Source organism: Zingiber officinale, chromosome 11A (assembly GCF_018446385.1).
Source record: "Zingiber officinale cultivar Zhangliang chromosome 11A, Zo_v1.1, whole genome shotgun sequence".
Taxonomy (NCBI): Eukaryota; Viridiplantae; Streptophyta; class Magnoliopsida; order Zingiberales; family Zingiberaceae; genus Zingiber; species Zingiber officinale.
The window spans coordinates 40,612,709-40,633,039 of NC_056006.1; positions in this window are offsets into that span (position 1 = coordinate 40,612,709).

Sequence of the window (20,331 nt, forward strand, 5' to 3'; positions counted from 1 at the left end):
ATGCAAAGCATGGGAATTCGTTCATGCATGAAGACTTAAGTATTTTAGATTGTTTAATGAAGCATGCAACTTGGGACTCTAATTGTGCATGCATTTATTTTGTTTTGGGTTTCTAGATAGCTTGCATGAGACATGCAACATTGGGACTCTAATTGTGCATGTACTTATCTTGTATTTTCCTTGTTCACTCCCATTATATAAGGGAGGGACATCTTAGTATGAATCAACTTAATTTTTGGTGAGATTGTGTGCTCTCTTAGTTCTTGAAAGAACTTGCTGAACTTATCGAGTCTACTCTCGTGGCGTTCAACCCATCGAAACTTATCACCCCTAGGTGTGGCGTTTCTTTCCTTCGTAGGCTTGGTTCGTGCCAATTCTTGGTTACGGGTCAAGGCTCACACTCTTGTCGTTTAGTTCTTGGGGTTCTATCCACCTTGGTTTCGGGTTCCATCACATTTATTGGTGGGGTTTGTATCATTATCTTTCTCTTGTTCTTGCTTTTCTGTTTTGTTATTTTATTTTCCTGTCAATGTAACTGTTAATTTCTCCTTTTGCTCTAGGACTTTGGAGTTGAAGGATAGGGGCGAGGGGAGTAATGCTCACAGCTACGCCAGGAAGAAAGGGCTGTTTTTGCTAAATTTCATCATTTAGACCACCTTTTCAATTTTTTAATATTTTTTATTTTATTCTCCCTTATTTATATTTCTTTGGTGGTCATAAAAATCAAAAATATTGTTAGGGCTTAATTATTTCATCTCATGTATGCATGTATTTTATCTATTTATTTGTGTCAATATTTCAGGGTAAGACTAGGAAATCTCTTGTGTGAACAACTATAGATTCCTATTATCAATGTTTCAGTATATGATCAAGACCTCAGATTTGATAGGCAACATGGAGAATAACACTAAAAAGACTTTCAGAGAGCTTTAGACACTAGATTCGACAAATTAGTCCTGCATCCGTTACTCTAATTTGGATGCAGACTTCAAGTTATGACTAATCTTACATTTATTACTGAAGTTTCATAGACTTTTTGGTGATTATCCCAATAGACATATATAGGAATTTCATATGGTGTGCTTTAGATTAAAATCACATGTCATATTAGAAGAAGATATCAGAATTCGAGCATCTCTATTCTCACTGGCAGATTCAGCAAAAGATTGGTTATACTGTCTTCCACCTAACTTTTTCATCAGTTGATTTGAGATGAAAAAATTATTTCTGGTGAGGTTCTTTCTTCCTTCTAGGACTGTAACTGTCTGAAGGAGTATTTACGGAGTTCAACAATTCATAAGAGAACCATTACAAGAATATTTAGAGAGATTTAAAGGACTTGCTACTAGTTTCCCTCAACACTAGATTTGTGATCAACTATTGATTATGTACTTCTATGAGGGATTGTGTCCCATGGACAGGAGTATCATTGATATAGCTAGTGGAGGGCTCTAGCCAGCAAGACATCTGCTTAGGCTAGAGAACTTATTAAGATTATGACTATAAATTATCAATAGTTTAGGACTAGATCGATGATTACCAAAGATGTTCATTCCTTTGCCAATGAGTTCTCGACTATAATCCAGTTTCACCAGCTTGATCCTCAGTACTATAAGCTCCATCAGCAAGATAGGTATAATTTATTTTCAAGATTCAAGTATGGGAACGCACAACAAGGGACTTCTAAGTGGCCCGAGTATTACCTACCTTATTTTCAGTACCATCAGCCTTAGCAGGATCTTGGGAGCAATTGCAACAATTTTGGCAACAATAAGAAACACAGTTCTAGCCAAGGACACATTCATTGACCCTATTACAGTTGCAATTGGATCAACTTACAACATCAATTTCCCAATAACAAGCACAAGATTCCAGTCAAATTTACTCAAACACCATTCCTACTGGTATCAACGTGTTAGAGGAGATGGATTGTGGAGTTTATGATAGTCCTGACCTTGATTCCTCTACTCTACATGACTTCTCTAGTTTCTTATATTGTAATGTTGTAATTGTAGATGAGTCTAAGCTTGGTAATGATGTTGTTGATGAAATTGTTGTTTCTAATATTTTTGATGTTGCAGGTGTTGTTGATAATGATGAAAGCGTAGGGACTTGTACTATGGAGACAATGCCCCAATAATTGCTTCCTTTGATTACACTATCACCTAAGCTAGTTGAGCCTGCTGTTGCACTTAATGATGATGGAAGTGTAGGGACGGCCGAAGAATTACTTCTTTTGATTGCACGACTACCTGAACTAGATCTAGAGCCTTTACCTATCCAAGAGAATGTCATATTTGTTGGAGCAATCCCAATGGTCCGCGGGACCATGTGTTTTGGTGTTTGGGCAAAGGGTTTAAGTTAGGTTTACCCTTGTTATTTGATATGTGTACTTGAGTTGTGCAGGACTGCAGGTGACACATGTGACTCAAGTTGACGGCTTCGGGTCAGGTGAAGGATGGAGCATCCGAGGGACCGTGGACAAGGCAGCGAGGACAAGAGCCGAGGGAAGCAACTTCGAGGCATACGCGAAGGATGGCATTGGGGACGAGCCGCGGGCTTGGATGCATCCGAGGGACGAGAGCCAAAGGAAGTAAGCTTGAAGGCAAGAGGTCAAGGCTGTAAAAGAAGAGTCAAGTGAGTCGTGAGGGTACGAGTGCATGAGAGATTGTACTCGGAGTAAAATCCTAGTTTTAGGGTTTTACTGTAGCGGCACTGTAGCAGTTACTGTAGCGTACTGTAGCAGTCGACTGGTGTATGGACCAGTCGACTGATGCACTGTAGCAGAGAGCCGTTTAGATAGCCGTTGGGCTGGCATCAGTCGACTGGTGCAAGGACCAGTCGACTGGTAACGGGCAAATCAGGTTCTGATTTGTTCCAAGCTCTATAAGAATGAGCTTGGTATGGCCGGCCAAGGCGACGAAATTAGACTTGGTTAAGGTCTAATTAGTAGTCTACAAGTGCTCAAGTGTTTGTGGAATCCAAGAGGTCTTGGTGTGTTGTGGTGAGGTTTCTCCACCCACAAGGAGCGACTTGAGATAGCCGGAGTTACCGGGGGCTAATCCACCGAAGGATCGGGATCGTCCACCTTACGGACAGCCGTGGAGTAGGAGCATCATCTCCGAACCACGTTAAACGAACGTGTATTGGTTTTCTAGTTCTTTTCTTTGTCTTTAGCTTTCGTATTCGTAATTAGTATTTGTATTTCCGCTTGCGCACTAACGAATACGTAGGAAGCGAGGTATTGGGGGTGCCGTCCATTCAACCCCCCTTCTAGCCGGCCACCGATCCTCCAACAAGTGGTATCAGAGCGAGGACGCTCTCCGTTGGACTAACCGCCAAGAAAGCATAAGATGGCCGGGTTTATTGTCCCTCCAAAATTTGAAGGAGGAAGCCTTAGGGACATCACCTTTTGGATGGTGAAGATGAAGAGCTTCCTCGACACGGATTGGGACACAATAATGGTCGTCGAAGAACCATTTGAAGCCCCAAGAGACAAGAAAGGAAAGAAGCTCCGAACACGACATTGGACGGAGGAGCAAACCTCACGATCGGAGGTAAACTCAAAGGTAATAGCAATTTTAATTGATTTATTGCCTCCTAATGTGATAAATGGTGTAGGTGAGTATAAGAACGCCCATGATTTGTGGAGCAAAGTGAAGAAATTTCCATGGGAGGAATTTTTGTCTACACAAGAAGAAGAAGAAAAATCCGAAGAAAGTGATGAAGTGGTCCAAGAGGAGAAGAAGGACCAATCGGATGTGGAGCCCAAGGAGTTGAGCTTAGTAGCTCAAGAAGAGGAGGAGAAGGAAGATGAAGCATCATCAACATCCTCAAGGGTTGAAGAAGAATCCAAGACGAATGAAGAAGAGGTCTTGGAGGTCAACCTAGTGAGCACCTCTACCGAAGCAAAATCAAAAGCTCACATTGTGTGCTTCGGGTGCAATGAAAGGGGACACTACAAAAGTAGATGTCCTATGGGTAAGAAAGAGGTATCTCCTAAACCCATTCAAGTTAATTTAAACACTAACAAGGGTTGTAGGAGTGAAGAAGCCCAAAGGAGGAGATTGCGCATCATATGCTTCACGTGTGGAGAGAAGGGCCACTACCACACCAAATGCCCCCAAAAGGGAGAAATTAAGAAGCTAGCGCATCTAAAGAAATGGGAGAAGAAGGAGAGAAGCAAGTGTCAAGGGGGAGCTTCAAGGGTAAGGGAGGTATACCCTAATTTGAAATGCAATTCAAATTTTCATTCCTCCATGCATGCTAGGAATAATTCTCATTATTTACCCATGCAAAATTTTGGATTTAAATATCATGATAGGAATAGGGTTAATGTAGATCAAAACCCTAGGAGGCAAATTCATGAAAAACCTAGGAATGGTAGACCTAAGGAGGCCCAAGGCATTAATCCTAAGAAGGGGAGACACATGCCTAGAAAGGGTAGGTCTAGGAATGTCCAAGGTGGACATGTTGACTCTAGGTTTAGGAACCTAGAAAGGGAGAATCAAGCCTTGAAGGCAAAGCTTGATGGTTTAGAGAAATTCCTTAAGAGATTCACTATTGGATCTAAGGGATTAAGTATGGTGTTGGGTAGTCAAAGACCTAACCATGATAGATCGGGTTTGGGATACTGATCTAGCACCTCAAGGGCCAAGGAGAGACCATGTGCTAGGGTGGCACATGATAAGGGCAAGGGAGAGTCATCCAAGGCCAATAAGAAGAAATATGCTAGGGTTGCATATGATTATGGCAAGGACGATGTGTCCAAGGTCAAGAAGATAAGGAGATCTTCTAAGGGACATCATTGTGGTGTAGCCACAATAGATGAGTCACCTAGGGAGGTGGCTAAGGCTAAGAGCTCTAGGGGGAGCTCAAAGAGTCAATTTGGGACCCATGGCCAATGGATCTCAGGTGGGTACTACTTGGGAGTCTAGAGGAGCCATGGAGTGTGCCAAAAGGTTTGGAGATAGATTTGAGTCTCAACCCTAGGGATTTGGCACACATGGTTTGTGTTTCATGCAAGAAATATGACATTTGGGTTCATATAGCATGATAAATGGTTTTGGATGTATAGATGCCATATAAACCAATGCTAGGGATGCATTGTGGGTTGGTATGGGCAAATACATCAAGAGGAAGTCAAAACTAGGACTTTAGGTCAAGGTTCAATTGAACCATTTAGCTAGTTTTGGATTTTGTGTCAATCTTGGAATTCGTGATAGATATATTTTTTAATATATTTTTCCCAAGTAGAAAAGGGTACAATAGACCTCTCCACAAAATTTGGGGATTTTTGGAGGTCTAGGGAATTACTGGTGCATTTCTGAAGTTGGCCTGAAAAGGCTGATTTTTTCAGAGATAGGGTACCAGTCGACTGGTACAGATACCAATCGACTGGTAACAATGTTTTTGAGCACAGAATGTCTCTGTAAGCTTATTTTGTCGATACCAGTCGACTGGTGCCTATACCAGTCGACTGGTAACAGTGTTTTTCGACCACAGAATGTTTCTGTAAGGTTCTGTCGAAGGGGGGCAGTCGATTGGCACTTAGGGCAGTCGACTGATACCAGTCTGAAACTGTTTTCAGCATTGGTTTGTGACCATGTCAACTCACCTAGATGTATGGGATCCAAGGGGGATTAATACATGAGTTTAGGGTCAGTTAGATGATAAGTTTTCAACAATTGGGATATTGTTGGAGAACTTTTTGGATGTTAGGCAAAGGGGGAGAAGTAAGGTTTAAATAGGGAAAACCTTAAGTGCCTTTGTATAGGGGGAGCCTTGGGATAGGTTCTAAAAAAGCCCGTGGTAAAATCTTAGCTCATTGGGGAGTTTAGGTGCAGGGGGAGCCTTGGGATAGGTTCTTAAAAAGCCCGTGGTAAAATCCTAGCTCAATGGGGAGCGTAGGTGTAGGGGGAGCCTTGTGATAGGTCCCAATACTTGCTTCGGCGGTTGCCAAGTGTGTAGCCTTGGCAATGTAAGTCCATTCGGCGGAGTAAGTCCAAGTGTGTAGCCTTGGCATCGTAAGTCCATTGTATTAGCATGTTTATTTGCTATTTGTTTTCCCTAACTTAAACGTATTGCCAAACACCAAAAAGGGGGAGATTGTTGGAGCAATCCCAATGGTCCGCGGGACCATGTGTTTTGGTGTTTGGGCAAAGGGTTTAAGTTAGGTTTACCCTTGTTATTTGATATGTGTACTTGAGTTGTGCAGGACTGCAGGTGACACATGTGACTCAGGTTGACGGCTTCGGGTCCGGTGAAGGATGGAGCATCTGAGGGACCGTGGACAAGGCAGCAAGGCCAAGGGTCGAGGGAAGCGACTTTGAGGCATACGTGAAGGATGACATTGGGTACGAGCCGCAGGCTTGGATGCATCCGAGGGACGAGAGCCAAAGAAAGTAGGCTTGAAGGCAAGAGGTCAATGTTGCAAAGAAGAGTCAAGTGAGTCATGAGGGTTTGAGTGCATGAGAGATTGTACTCAGGGGAAAATCCTAGTTTTAGGGTTTTCTTGGCAACCTTATGCTTGATTCTTGTAGCGCATTCTTGTAGCGTCTTCAGTGATCGGTGGTGTATGGACCCGATCGTGATGCTTATGTAGACCGTTTAGATAGCATCGGTCGGTGCAAGGACCGATCGGTAGCGGCAAATCAGGTTCTGATTTGTTCCAAGCTCTATAAGAATGAGCTTGGTATGGCCGGCCAAGGCGACGAAATTAGACTTGGTTAAGGTCTAATTAGTAGTCTACAAGTGCTCAAGTGTTTGTGGAATCCAAGAGGTCTTGGTGTGTTGTGGTGAGGTTTCTCCACACACAAGGAGCGACTTGAGATAGCCGGAGTTACCGGGGGCTAATCCACCGAAGGATCGGGATCGTCCACCTTACGGACAGCCGTGGAGTAGGAGCATCATCTCCGAACCACGTTAAATGAACGTGTATTGGTTTGCTAGTTCTTTTCTTTGTCTTTAGCTTTCGTATTCGTAATTAGTATTTGTATTTCCGCTTGCGCACTAACGAATACGTAGGAAGCGAGGTATTGGGGGTGCCGTCCATTCAACCCCCCTTCTAGCCGGCCACCGATCCTCCAACAATATTTACCTTTGTAGACCCTCTAGGTACCTTTTAGTATGGTAAGGTCAATATTTCCTCTGAATTTTTAGAAAATTCCATGGAGGTAATTATGCCTAATTTTATTGGATGTGACACATCTCTTGATTCATGATCTGTTAGCATTGATATTATTTCTAGTCCATCTTAACCCACATGCATATAGGAAATGCATCCTTCTCTTTTTAATGCTCAGGATTTCAATAGGCATTTCATTTGTAGTCAATCACATAACGATGCATTCTACCATGTAATGAAGGTCCTAACTCTTTATGTAATAATTAAGCTTTTGGAGTGGGTACTCTGACCGAACTATCTCCAACGACTAGAGAAAATTTTTGAGGAGACAATGGTGGAGAGAGTGGTCCTCACTTCATTTAAAATTATTCCATTGCTAGATTGGCTAATAGAACTGAATCGACTCCAACCACCAGAAATTTAAGGGAGTTTGTTCCATCTTACTTTCTCCTTTTCTTTTTGTTTGTATATATTTCTTTGCTTTGTTTGCTTTTGCTTTGCTTGGTTGTTTATTTTTATTTTGTCTTGTTGGTTTTTATAATAAATTTTCTATGCATTCTTGTGGTTAATGTTACTCTAAAACTTGCATTAATTCTTTTGAGACCACATCATAATAGGTTTGCATAATTTTTATGAAGGCAACTTCACGTTCTTCTATTCATTTCTTTTATTACCACATATTTTTGAATAATTCTCTTATCTTTGGTCATGTCATTTTTTTCTCTCTTCTATTATTTCACTTTATTCTTCTTTTGGATATGGATATTTGGTTACTACATGATGAGTATTTTACTCAGGATGGACAAAAGTTTGAGTGTGGGGGAGAGAAATAGCTTAGAAGAATTTAGGAGAAGCATAGATAAACCATGTTTGATCACCATAGGTGCACCATGCTCTTTATCATTTTAGTTGAGCTATTATTGATGATGTGTAGGAAAGTGCACAATATATTGAAAAAAAATGGACTAAAAAGGAAAAAAAAGATAGAAATGGAAAAAAAAATGAAAAAAAAAATAGAAAAAATAATAGAAAAAGTGAAAAAAAATATTAATTGTTGACATGTCGTGCATTTTATATTCATTTGTTGTAGAACTTTTGTGAGTGACAATCTTTATTGTAGCAACAATGAGATATTATTGTATATCATGGATAGAAATTTTATTATGAAAAGCTATAGTAGAGGTTGTTTACATGTTTATTGAGTTATGAAAGCTAGCTTGGAAGTTTGGATGAAATATCTTTGGGGCAATATTTTTTCTTGTACTCATCCATGTGACATTCCAATATTTCCATGTCTTCTTACATTTCTTTCGCTATTTTATCTCTTATATCTCTTTCTTTCTTTACACACATCTATCATTTTCCTTTATTCATGTTTCCCTTACATTCCAAATAAGCTTTCATTGTTTTATTGTGCATTTTTATGCATATGATAGAGGTGAAGATTAGAAGAAAAGCAAGCATATGGTAGTGCATAAGTCATGAGTAGCTTGAGTGAGATCCACTATTGCATGAATATGAGAGGAGAGCCATCATCACTTACCTTGTGAGGTTTATTTTATTATCATTCTTAGTTTATTCATTATGGATTGAAGTTATCATTCTTGTTAAATAGTGTATGAATTGAATTCATAAATGCTTGAGTCTTTGAGATTTGACAATCTTAGGTAATTTTTGTAACGACCGGCCTTCTACTGACTAGGTTGTAAGGCCGGGGGTCACATTATGCTAACTATTCTTATGCGGAAAGGAGCTGAACTAATTTAAACTCTATGCTATGTGCCATAAAATCTGGAATTTATATTCGGGATACATTTCTGAAATTATACATATGCTAACGAAGGGAGCTTAACTTTTTATTTGGTCAAAAACTGAAGTTAGGCACTTCTGGCTGAAATCAAACATTCCAATCGATCGGCTGATCGATTGGAGTTGTCTGATCGATCCACTGATCGACTCAACTCACTATTGTGCACGGAATAAAGTCTGGATCGATCGGCTAATCGATCCAGTCTGGCCAATCGATCCAGAGATCGATTCAGAAGCTCTCTGTTCGCGGAATTAAAATTCCCGATCGATCGACTGATCGATCCATGGTCGATCGATCAACTGATTGATTCATCAGCTTTCTGTACGCGGAAGTTCGCTTTCTAGTCGATCGGCTGATCGATCGAGGGCTCCCCAATCGATCAGCTAATCGACTCACTAGCGTTCTGTATGCGGGAACTTCATCCAATCGATCGGTTGATTGATTGAGGACGGCTCAATCGATTGGCTGATTGATTGGGTTACTGATTTCTTCAGAAATCAGACCCGACCTAGTACAGAACTTTCAGGAATTCAACTACAATCATAACACTACTACTGGGCATGCCATTACTCATGGTTAGCTATCTACTATCATGACAAATAATAATCTAAGCATAACATAGTGCATACTCTCATGTATCAAGACACTTGACATCTAAAAGTGTAGAAAAGTAAATACTATATGAAGTACTAAGTTCTTAATTTGCTAGTTCCCCCAAGGATCTTTATTCCAAGTTCCTGCCCATACACATCTTCATCGCATTGCCTCCAGCCTCCGCTATTCCATCTTTCCTTTACCTTTATCTGCAGTATAAGGAAAAATACAACTATAAGCTTGAGAGCTTAGTAAGAAACCATCTACCTCACAAAAACATGCATTTACAGAAATCATGCTTTTTTAAAAAAAGTTATGCCGATATGCAAGATGTGAATCATACTAGAAATGCTAAAACATGGCACATGAGCATGTAAATAATGGCAACCAAAAAAAAACTAAACATAAAGCTGTCTGCTATATCAATAGAAAACTGAATTGAAGCTAAGCTGAATTCACTTATCTGTTTTGTAAAGTTTGAAAAACTATTTTCGTAAATAGGTAAAAATATTAAACATGCTGCTGATGGGCCTGGCATCTGTACTTGCTGTGCGCGCATCCCTAACTAGGCCCGAGGTAGCAAGTCCTGAATTTAGTAGGGTTACTAGTTATATAAACCTAGAGACGACTATGGGAGCCCAACCCAAGGACAACTGAAGTCCAGTACAGTGCCACTGATAAAGTAAAATACTGTTTATAGTTAATTTATCATATCTTGCTTTTTACTAGGTTATCTGAACCTAAAGCTAGGTTATCTAAACCTAGAGGTGGCTATGGGAGCCCACCCATTGGACCGTAGTCCTATATCACTGAAGCAAGGCTATGTTTGCTAATTAAAAATGCATCTAGGGCATTTAACTGAGCTATTAAAATGCTTACTGTAGCATTTAACTATTCTAGGCATTTTATCGAGCACTTGGTGTGCTCTAATTCTGCATATGGCTAAACTGAGAACATAAAAGTAAACTGAGAATATAAAAGTGAACTAAGGGCATAAAAACATACAATTAGCTACTTATACTGCAGGTGAGGGGTTACTTACATCCTACGCTAGTTTTCTTACGAATCTAATCGCTAGTTTTCCGGAGAAGAAATCTCTTCGGCGATCTTCTTACGTCTATGCGTTCTTCTCACGGAGAGGAGCGTCCTCATATCGGAGACATCACCGGAAGGTGCTCCTATGACCCTAGAAGTGAAACCCTAGGTGTTCTTGGACTTGGGCGTCGAGAGGGTGTGGGAGAAGAGGGGTTCGGTGGTGAGGGTTTGAGGGAGAAGAGAATTGCCGATCAAAATAACAACTCTCCACTTAATTTCCCTATTTATATTAAGTGCTTAATACACCCCAACTAAACTTTAAGTATAATTGTTCTCCTTTCCTTTCAGCACACTCCTGCTGGGGCCCCTTGGTTACTAGAGTCATTTATAAGTCGTAGAGTTCACTAGGTCTCGGGTTCAATTCCCGCTTAGGTTATTTTACGTCCTTATTTATTTTTGCTACTTCCGCTACTCCAAAAATTTCATAAAAATATTCTAAAATTCCAGAAAAATCATAGAATATTTCTAAAATTAAATTCCAGAAAAAATCATAGAATATTTCTAATATTACTTTGAGAATTTTTGGGCGTTACAATCCCCCATACCTTATAAAAAGTTCGTCCTCGAACTTTAGAATAACTCTGGGTATTTCTGCCTCATACTAGCTTCTGTTTCCCAAGTTGCCTCTTCTGCTGTGTGATTTTGCCATATAACTTTTACTAAAGGTACCTCCTTGTTCCGTAATTTCTTAACTGCTCGGTCTACTATCTGAATAGGCCGACTGTCATAGCTGAGGTCTTATCGGACTTGTACCGACTGAGGCTCAAATCACTTGGGTGGCATCTGGGATATGCTTCTTCAGCATAGAGACATGAAATACATTATGGATAGCTGACATCTCCTGGGGTAGCTCTAGCTCATATGCTAACTTGCCAACTCTTCTGGTAATAAGGTATGGTCCCACATATCTGGGACTTAATTTGCCCTTCTTCCCAAAACGCATTACTCCATTCATGGGAGCCACTCGGAGAAATACTGTATCTCCAACTGCAAACTCTAAAGGTCGACGCCGTGTATCAGCATAGCTTTTCTGGCAGCTCTGAGCTGTCTCTATCCTCTGGCGGATCTGCTGTATAGCTGCTGTGGTATCTGCTACTAGATCTGTCTGAAGTTCTAGTTCTTTCTGTTCACCACTCTCATACCAGCAGATTGGAGATCTACACCTCCGCCCATAGAGAGCCTCGTAGGGTGCCATACCGATAGTGGCCTGATAGCTATTGTTTTATGCAAATTCTGCTACACAGATATTTGCACCAACTTCCCTTGAAGTCTAGGGCACATGCTCGAAGCATATCCTCAAGTACCTGATTTACTCGTTCTGTCTGACCATCTTTCTGAGGATGGAAGGCTGTGCTAAACTTTAACCTAGTGCCCAATGCTGACTGTACACACTCCTAGAAGTGTGACGTGAACCTACTGTCTCTGTCTGAAATGATAGTCCGTGGAACTCCATACAGTCTGACAATCTCCTTGAGATACAACTGAGCTAGCTGCTCCATGGAGTAGGATATCCTGATAGCTAAGAAGTGGGCTGACTTAGTCAATCTGTCGACTATTACCCAGATTGCATCAAAACCATTTGTGGTCCTAGGTAGTCCCACTATGAAGTCCATGGAAATATCCTCCCACTTCCATTCTGGGATCTGAATAGGCTGCAGAACTCCTCCTGGTCTCTGGTGTTCTGCCTTGACCCTCTGGCAGGTCAGATAGATACTGACATATCTAGCGATATCTCTTTTCATCCCAGGCCACCAAAAACGTTTCTTTAGATCTTGGTACATCTTGGTGGAACCAGGGTGCATCGCATAGGGAGTCCTATGAGCCTCGTCTAAGATTTTCCTCCGTAGTTCCTCCTGATTTGGAACACATAATCTGTCACCGAAATATAATACCCCACTATTGGATACTCTGAACTCTCCACTTTCCGATTCTGCTAACCCTTGCTTGATTTTCTGAATTTCAGGGTCCTGCTCCTGAGCTGTCTGGATATCACCAAGTAGGGTAGATGCTCATGTCATGGTGGAGAGTTACCCAACTATTAATTCGAGACCGAAATCGGCAATCTCCTCTTGTAGGGGCGGTGACATGGCTGCTAGGGACAGTAAGGTAGCACTGGACTTCCTTCTAAGTGCGTCTGCCACCTTATTGGCTTTTCCCGGGTGGTAGAGGATGTCTATGTCGTAATCTTTGACCAGCTCGAGCCATCTGCGCTGTCGCATGTTTAGATCCTTCTGAGCGAAGAAGTACTTCAGACTCTGATGATCTATATACACTCTGCACTGAGCTCCATACAAGTAGCGTCTCCAAATTTTGAGGGCGAAGACAACTGTTGCAAGCTCAAGGTCATGAGTAGGGTAGTTCCTCTCATAGTCCTTGAGTTGTCTGGAGGCATAGGTGATCACCTTACCATTTTGCATCAGTACTGCTCCTAGTCCCAATTTAGAGGTGTCACTGTAAATATCAAAGCTGTCTGTGTTTTCAGGCAGAGTCAAAATGGGAGCACTGGTCAATCTTCTTTTGAGCTCCATGAAACTGTTCTCACAGTCCTCTGTCCACAGAAATTTTCTGTTGTTCCTGGTGAGAGCTGTCAGTGGGGAGGCTATCCTAGAGAAATCCTTTACGAACTTTCTGTAATAACCTGCTAGTCCCAAAAAGCTTCTAATTTCATGGCGTTCTTAGGTCTTTTCCAGTTACTCACAGCTTCTATCGTACTGGGGTCTACCATGATACCATCCTTGGAGATGATGTGACCCAAAAAGGATACTTGATCGAGCCAGAATTCACATTTCATGAATTTGGCGTACAGCTGGTTCTGCTGAAGGGTCTGCAGTACTATCTTCAGGTGCTCTGCATGTTCTTCCTGAGTTTGGAATAGATAAGAATGTCGTCGATGAACATGATAACAAACTTATCTAAGTATTCTCTAAATACTCGGTTCATGAGGTCCATGAAGGTAGCTGGAGCATTCGTCACGCCAAAGGGCATGACTACGAACTCATAATGTCCATATCTGGTCCTGAAGGCTGTCTTGGGTATATCACCTTCTTTAACTCTGATATGGTGATATCCCGATCTGAGATCTATTTTAGAGAACACTGCTGCTCCCTTTAGCTGATCGAATAGGTCATCTATCCTAGGAAGAGGATACCTGTTCTTAATCGTGACTTGGTTTAGTGCCCGGTACTCTATACACAGGCGCATGCTCCCGTCCTTCTTCTTAACGAACAATACAGGTGCTCCCCATGGTGAGTGACTAGAGCGTATGAAGCCCTTGTCAAGCAGCTCCTGTAGTTGCTCCTGAAGTTCCTTCAGTTCTGCTGGAGCCATGCGGTAGGGTGCTTTGGAAATGGGATTTGTACCGGGGATAAGTTCTATCTCAAATTCAATCTCCCTGTCTGGTGCTAGGCCTGGTAACTCCTCAGGGAAGACTGATGGGTAGTCACGTACAACTCAGACCTCCTCTAGCTTTTGGTCCTTATCCTGACTGGTATTGACTACATGTGCTAAAAATGCCGTGCATCCTGAATCCAATAGTTTTTGTGTTTTCAAAGCTGAGAGAAACTTCGTAGCCTTTCTCTTTGGTTCTCCAATGTACCCAAACTGCACTCCTGCTTCAGGTTGGAATACAACTTTCTGTTTACGGCACTTTATGGAGGCACCATACTTGATCAGAAAGTCCATTCCCAAAAGGACGTCGTAGTCAGTCATATCTAGCACTATCAGATCACCAAAAAGCTCTCTGTCTGCTATAATGACTGGCACTGCTCGAAGCCAGTGCGTGGATGCCATAATTTCTCCTGAAGGTAGTGTTGTCAAAAACTGCCCACTGAGTACCTCTGGAGATATTGCTAACTTTTTGGCGAATGTCCTGGATATATAAGAATGGGTTGCCCCAGTATCGAATAAGACAGTTACACTTTGTTGTAAAATACTAATCTGACCTGTGACAACTGTCGAGGCATTCGCTACGTCCTCTCTGGTGAGTGAGTAGATCCTCGCATTCGTCGTGGCTAAGGGGGCTTCTAGTCTGCCCTGACTGATGTGTGGTCCATCTATAGCAGCCTGCATCTGATGTAACTGTGCTGGGTTACCTCCGTACTGAATTGGCTGTGGTGGAGGGAGACTGGTCTTGTTCGGGCATGGCTTAGCCATATGCCCTTTCTGGCCACATTTGAAGCATCCTCGTGTGCCCTTGCGACAAACTCCAGGGTGGAATTTCCCACAAGTAGAACATTTGGGATAGCTAGGCTGTTTACTAGCTGGTCCCTCTTTTGGGTAACTCCCTGGTTTACGTTTGTGGCTGGAGTTCCCTTTCCAGTTAGAGTTGTGGCCCTGGTGTTTCTGAGTACCTGAGCCTCCTTGGCCTTTAGACTCTGAAAAGGCTTGCTTCTGCTGCTTGATGCTGTTCTGGTAATGTTCGGTGGTCAGAGTACTGCTTACTAGTTCTTCAGTAGTTTACGGCCTATGAACGCCGCTGGCCACGTTCATTGCTATTTCTGGCCTTAGCATTTTAAGCATCAATCGGACTCGTTCTCTTTCAGTGCTAACTAATTCGGGGCATAGACGAGCCAGTCTGTTGAATTTCTTCACGGCCTCCTCAACTGAAAGGTTGCCCTGATGAAATTCAGTGAACTCATCATAGTGGTGGTTTGTGACCCACATGTGAAAGAACTCTTCGAAGAATTCTCTTTCGAAGTCAGCCCATGTCATCTGGTTCACTGGGCGCTTCGCTTTAATTCTCTCCCACCACATACGTGCATCTCCTATCAGGCAGAAGGAGGCGCACTTCACTTTTTCATACTCTGGCCAGTCCAGAAGCTCCATCGTACTTTCCAGTGTTTTGAACCAGGCTTGGGCATCTCATGGTTCACTGGTGCCTGAGAAATTCTCTGGCTTAATTTTTTGCCACTGGATCAGGTAAGCCTCTCTCCTTGCCCCTGCTGCTAGGTCTACTGGTGCTGTAGGTTGGACTGGTGGAACCTCTATCACTACCAGAGTTGCTAAGTTAGGTTCTGGAGTGACAGTGGGAGTGTTCTGCTGATTAGCCCTTAGGGTGGCTATCTCCTGTTGTTGTTCAGCTAGTTGTTCCTGTAACTGGGCCACTACTGCTGCAAGGTCTGGGGAGGCACTGAGCTGCCTGCCTTATGCTGGGGCTCAGTAGCTGGTGTCTTTCTAGCTGGGCGTCCTCGTATCATTTTCTAGAGAACAAAGGACATACATAACTAATACAATCATATATAAGCATGCTTTAGTTATCTATGAACATGCAAACAAGAAACATAACTAAAGTGAGAGGTATTCTTACTTGGAAGCTGCAGGTTCAATGCTGATGTGTGTGTGAGGAAGTATGAAACTTGCTCTGATATCACTCTGTAACGACCCGCCTTCTACTGACTAGGCTGTAAGGCCGGGGGTCACATTATGCTAACTATTCTTATGCAGAAAGGAGCTGAACTAATTTAAACTCTATGCTATGTGCCATAAAATCTGGAATTTATATTCGGGATACATTTATGAAATTATACATATGCTAACGAAGGGAGCTTAACTTTTTATTTGGTCAAAAACTGAAGTTAGGCACTTCAGGCTGAAATCAGACATTCCAATCGATCCGCTGATCGATTGGAGTTGTCTGATCGATCCACTGATCGACTCAACTCACTACTGTGCACGGAATAAAGTCTGGATTGATCGGCTGATCGATCCAGTCTGGCCAATCGATCCAGAGATCAATTCAGAAGCTCTCTGTTCGCGGAATTAAAATTCCCGATCGATCGACTAATCGATCCATGATCTATCGATCAGCTGATCGATTCATCAGCTTTCTGTACGCGGAAGTTCACTTTCCAGTCGATCTGCTGATCGATCGAGGGCTCCCCAATCGATCAGCTAATCGACTCACTAGCGTTCTGTACGTGGGAACTTCATCCAATCGATCAGCTGATCGATTGAGGATGGCTCAATCGATCGGCTGATCGATTGGGTTACTGATTTCTTCATAAATCAGACCCGACCTAGTATAGAACTTTCAGGAATTCAACTACAACCATAACACTACTACTGGACATGCCATTACTCATGGTTAGCTATCTATTATCATGACAAATAACAATCTAAGCATAACATAGTGCATACTCTCATGTATCAAGACACTTGACATCTAAAAGTGCAGAAAAGTAAATACTATATGAAGTACTAAGTTCTTAATTTGCTAGTTCCCCCAAGGATCTTTATTCCAAGTTCCTGCCCACACACATCTTCATCGCATTGCCTCCAGCCTCTGCTATTCCATCTTTCCTTTACCTTTATCTGCAGTATAAGTAAAAATGCAACTATAAGCTTGAGAGCTTAGTAAGAAACCATCTACCTCACAAAAACATGCATTTACAGAAATCATGTTTTTTAAAACAAAGTTATGCTGATATGCAAGCTTTGAATCATACTAGAAATGCTAAAACATGGCACATGAGCATGTAAATCATGGCAACCAAAAAAAAAACTAAACATAAAGTTGTCTGCTATATCAATAGAAAACTGAACTGAAGCTAAACTGAATTCACTTATCTGTTTTGTGAAGTTTGAAAAACTATTTTCGTAAATAGGTAAAAATACTAAACATGCTGCTGATGGGCCTAGCATCTGTACTTGCTATGCGCGCATCCCTAACTAGGCCCGAGGTAGCAAGTCCCGAATCTAGTAGGGTTACTAGGTTATCTAAACCTAGAGACGACTATGGGAGCCCAACCCAAGGACAACTGAAGTCTAGTACAGTGCCACTGATAAAGTAAAATACTGTTTATAGTTAATTTATCATATCTTGCTTTTTACTAGGTTATCTGAACCTAGAGCTAGGTTATCTGAACCTAGAGCTAGGTTATCTGAACCTAGAGGTGACAATGGGAGCCCACCCATTGGACCGTAGTCCTATATCACTGAAGCAAGGCTATGTTTGCTAATTAAAAATGCATCTAGGGCATTTAACTGAGCTATTAAAATGCTTACTGTAGCATTTAACTATTCTAGCCATTTTATCGAGCACTTGGTGTGCTCTAATTCTGCATATGGCTAAATTGCGAAGATAAAAGTGAACTAAGGGCATAAAAACATACAATTAGCTACTTATACTGCAGGTGAGGGATTACTTACATCCTACGCAAGTTTTCGTACGAATCTGATCGCTAGTTTTCCGGAGAAGAAATCTCTTCGGCGATCTTCTTACGTCTATGCGTTCTTCTTGCGGAGAGGAGCGTCCTCGTATCGGAGATGTCACCGGAAGGTGCTCCTATGACCCTAGAGGTGAAACCCTAGGTGTTCTTGGACTTGGACACCGAGAGGGTGCGGGAGAAGAGGGGTTCGGCGGTGAGGGTTTGAGGGAGAAGAGAATTGCCGATCAAAATAACAACTCTCCACTTAATTTCCCTATTTATATTAAGTGCTTAATACACCCCAACTAAACTTTAAGAATAATTATTCTCCTTTCCTTTCAGCACACCCCTGCTGGGGCCCCTTGGTTATTAGAGTCATCTATAAGTCGTAGAGTTCGCTAGGTCTCGGGTTCAATTCCTGCTTAGGTTATTTTACGTCCTTATTTATTTTTGCTACTTCCTCTACTCCAAAAATTCCATAAAAATATTCTAAAATTCCAGAAAAATCATAGAATATTTCTAACATTACTTTGAGAATTTTCGGGCGTTGCAATTTTCTTTCAAGATTTTCTAAGAATGATTGAGAATTGCTAGGGGAATGCATCTTTAGTTATTTACTTGTTTTGTTTACTTGCACAAGACATGAAAAATAAGTGTGGGGGAGTTAATAACTGGCATTTTTATCTATTATTTTAGCTCTTATATTTGGCAAGTTTTACCTTCTTGTACGCTAAATTTGGTGTTTATATCATGTTTTATGAGTAGGAATTTATTTTGGACTTAATTATAAATTTCCTACAAATATGAAGTTAAATCTCATATTTTAATGTGATTTTGTAGGAAATCTAAAAAGCCAAGGATTAGGGTCGAGTCAAATCGAATCCAGTGTGATTTAGAGGTCAAATGTAAGAGATCAAGCTGAATCAATATGAATGTTGATCCAGATCTAGAGAGATCTTGTTCCTTCATTTAGATCTAAGTCATCAAACACTCTATCCAGATTTGAAGTTATGTGGACCATTTGACCAAAAGATGAAATCAACCTGAATTTAAAATTATCATTATCAAGATCTCGATATTAGAATCTCTCTTCATCTCTCTTCCTCACATGAACGGACAACTCATATCAAATAAAGGAAAACCTTCCTTTTATTTTCTCACATGGATACATAGAAGAAGGCGACTTGCGGCTTGGAGCTAGGGCAGAAGGTTACTGTGCACGATCCATCATCTTCTCCAAATCCCCAACGCTCCTCTTCCTTTCTCTCCCGAGCAACCAACGAAGAAGAAGGTGGCTAGCGGCAAGGTTTGGAACTCAAGTGAGGTTATTGGGAATGACCCTACTACCCCCCCCGGGACCGCAGCCCCCTTCCCATTTCTCCCAAGCAACCATTGATGAAGAAGATGATGGTGGTTTCTAGCGGAGCTACAATGGCGGTGATCACTGGACTTGGATGGAGTGGTTTCTCCAATGAGGTTCGCTATTTCCCTCACATCCCCTTATACTATTAGGTACCACTTATGACCAATTCATAATTGATGATTATTATGGACGACCAAATAACTGGAAGCTATTGGGTCACACACATTATGAGTTTATCCGAATGACTTAAATCTAGTTTGAGAATTGGATTATTAGATCGAGATAAATTAAGTTTGGTCAGACTAGATAAAGGGCAAATATGGAAGATATTTTGTTGCAATGAAAGCGGTTTGGTTTTGAACCAACTTGGTTTTGAAGATGAGTTGGACACTCTTTGGTTTATTTATAAACTAAATTAGTTTGATTTTAATTAAAAGTGGTTTGGTTTTGAACCAACTTGGTTTGCTCTTAAACTAAACTTAATGTTAATGGTATGAATTATAGGTTAACGGATATAGATTTTGGACTTGCTCCTCAACCCATTAAGAAATCTATACATATGATATAGATTGGAGAGAAATAATATACTTTCATTAAAACCTAATCATTTGGTTTTTTAATCATCTCCCTCTTCTTTCCTTCTCTCCTACCGCAAGCATAAGGAGAAAGGCTCTCCTTTTGCCGTCGCTGACCAGTAACTACGGCAAACCACAACCCTTTGGACAGTAGCCCCCTATCGGCTAGAAGGACACCGAAGCACAGAAGCTCCGGCCAACTCCTGAATAGCAGTACTTTGCTATTGTTCTACCATCATCGCCCTTCAAGGAGAGCTACCGGCCAGCTCTTCTTCCCTTCCCGATGGCCACCTATTAGCCGATGATCATCTTCCAACTTCCCTACCCTTTTTTGTCCACCGAACAACAGGTATAGACCTACTATGCCACTAGAACAATAGCCCCTTTCGGTTGTTCCTCTTGCTTGATTTGTGTCATTGGGTTGCTTCAGTTGCAGGACATGAATCTAGCTTTGATCACTCTCTCAGATCGCTTTATTTCTGATCATCGACTAGTACTGAAGATGAAGGCATGACTCATGGCTTTGTGAAGCAATCTTGACGATCGCTCGGCAATGATATGAATAGAAGTGAGGCTCGAGAGCATTAAATGGTTGATGCCCTTTCACTTCACATCATCTGTTA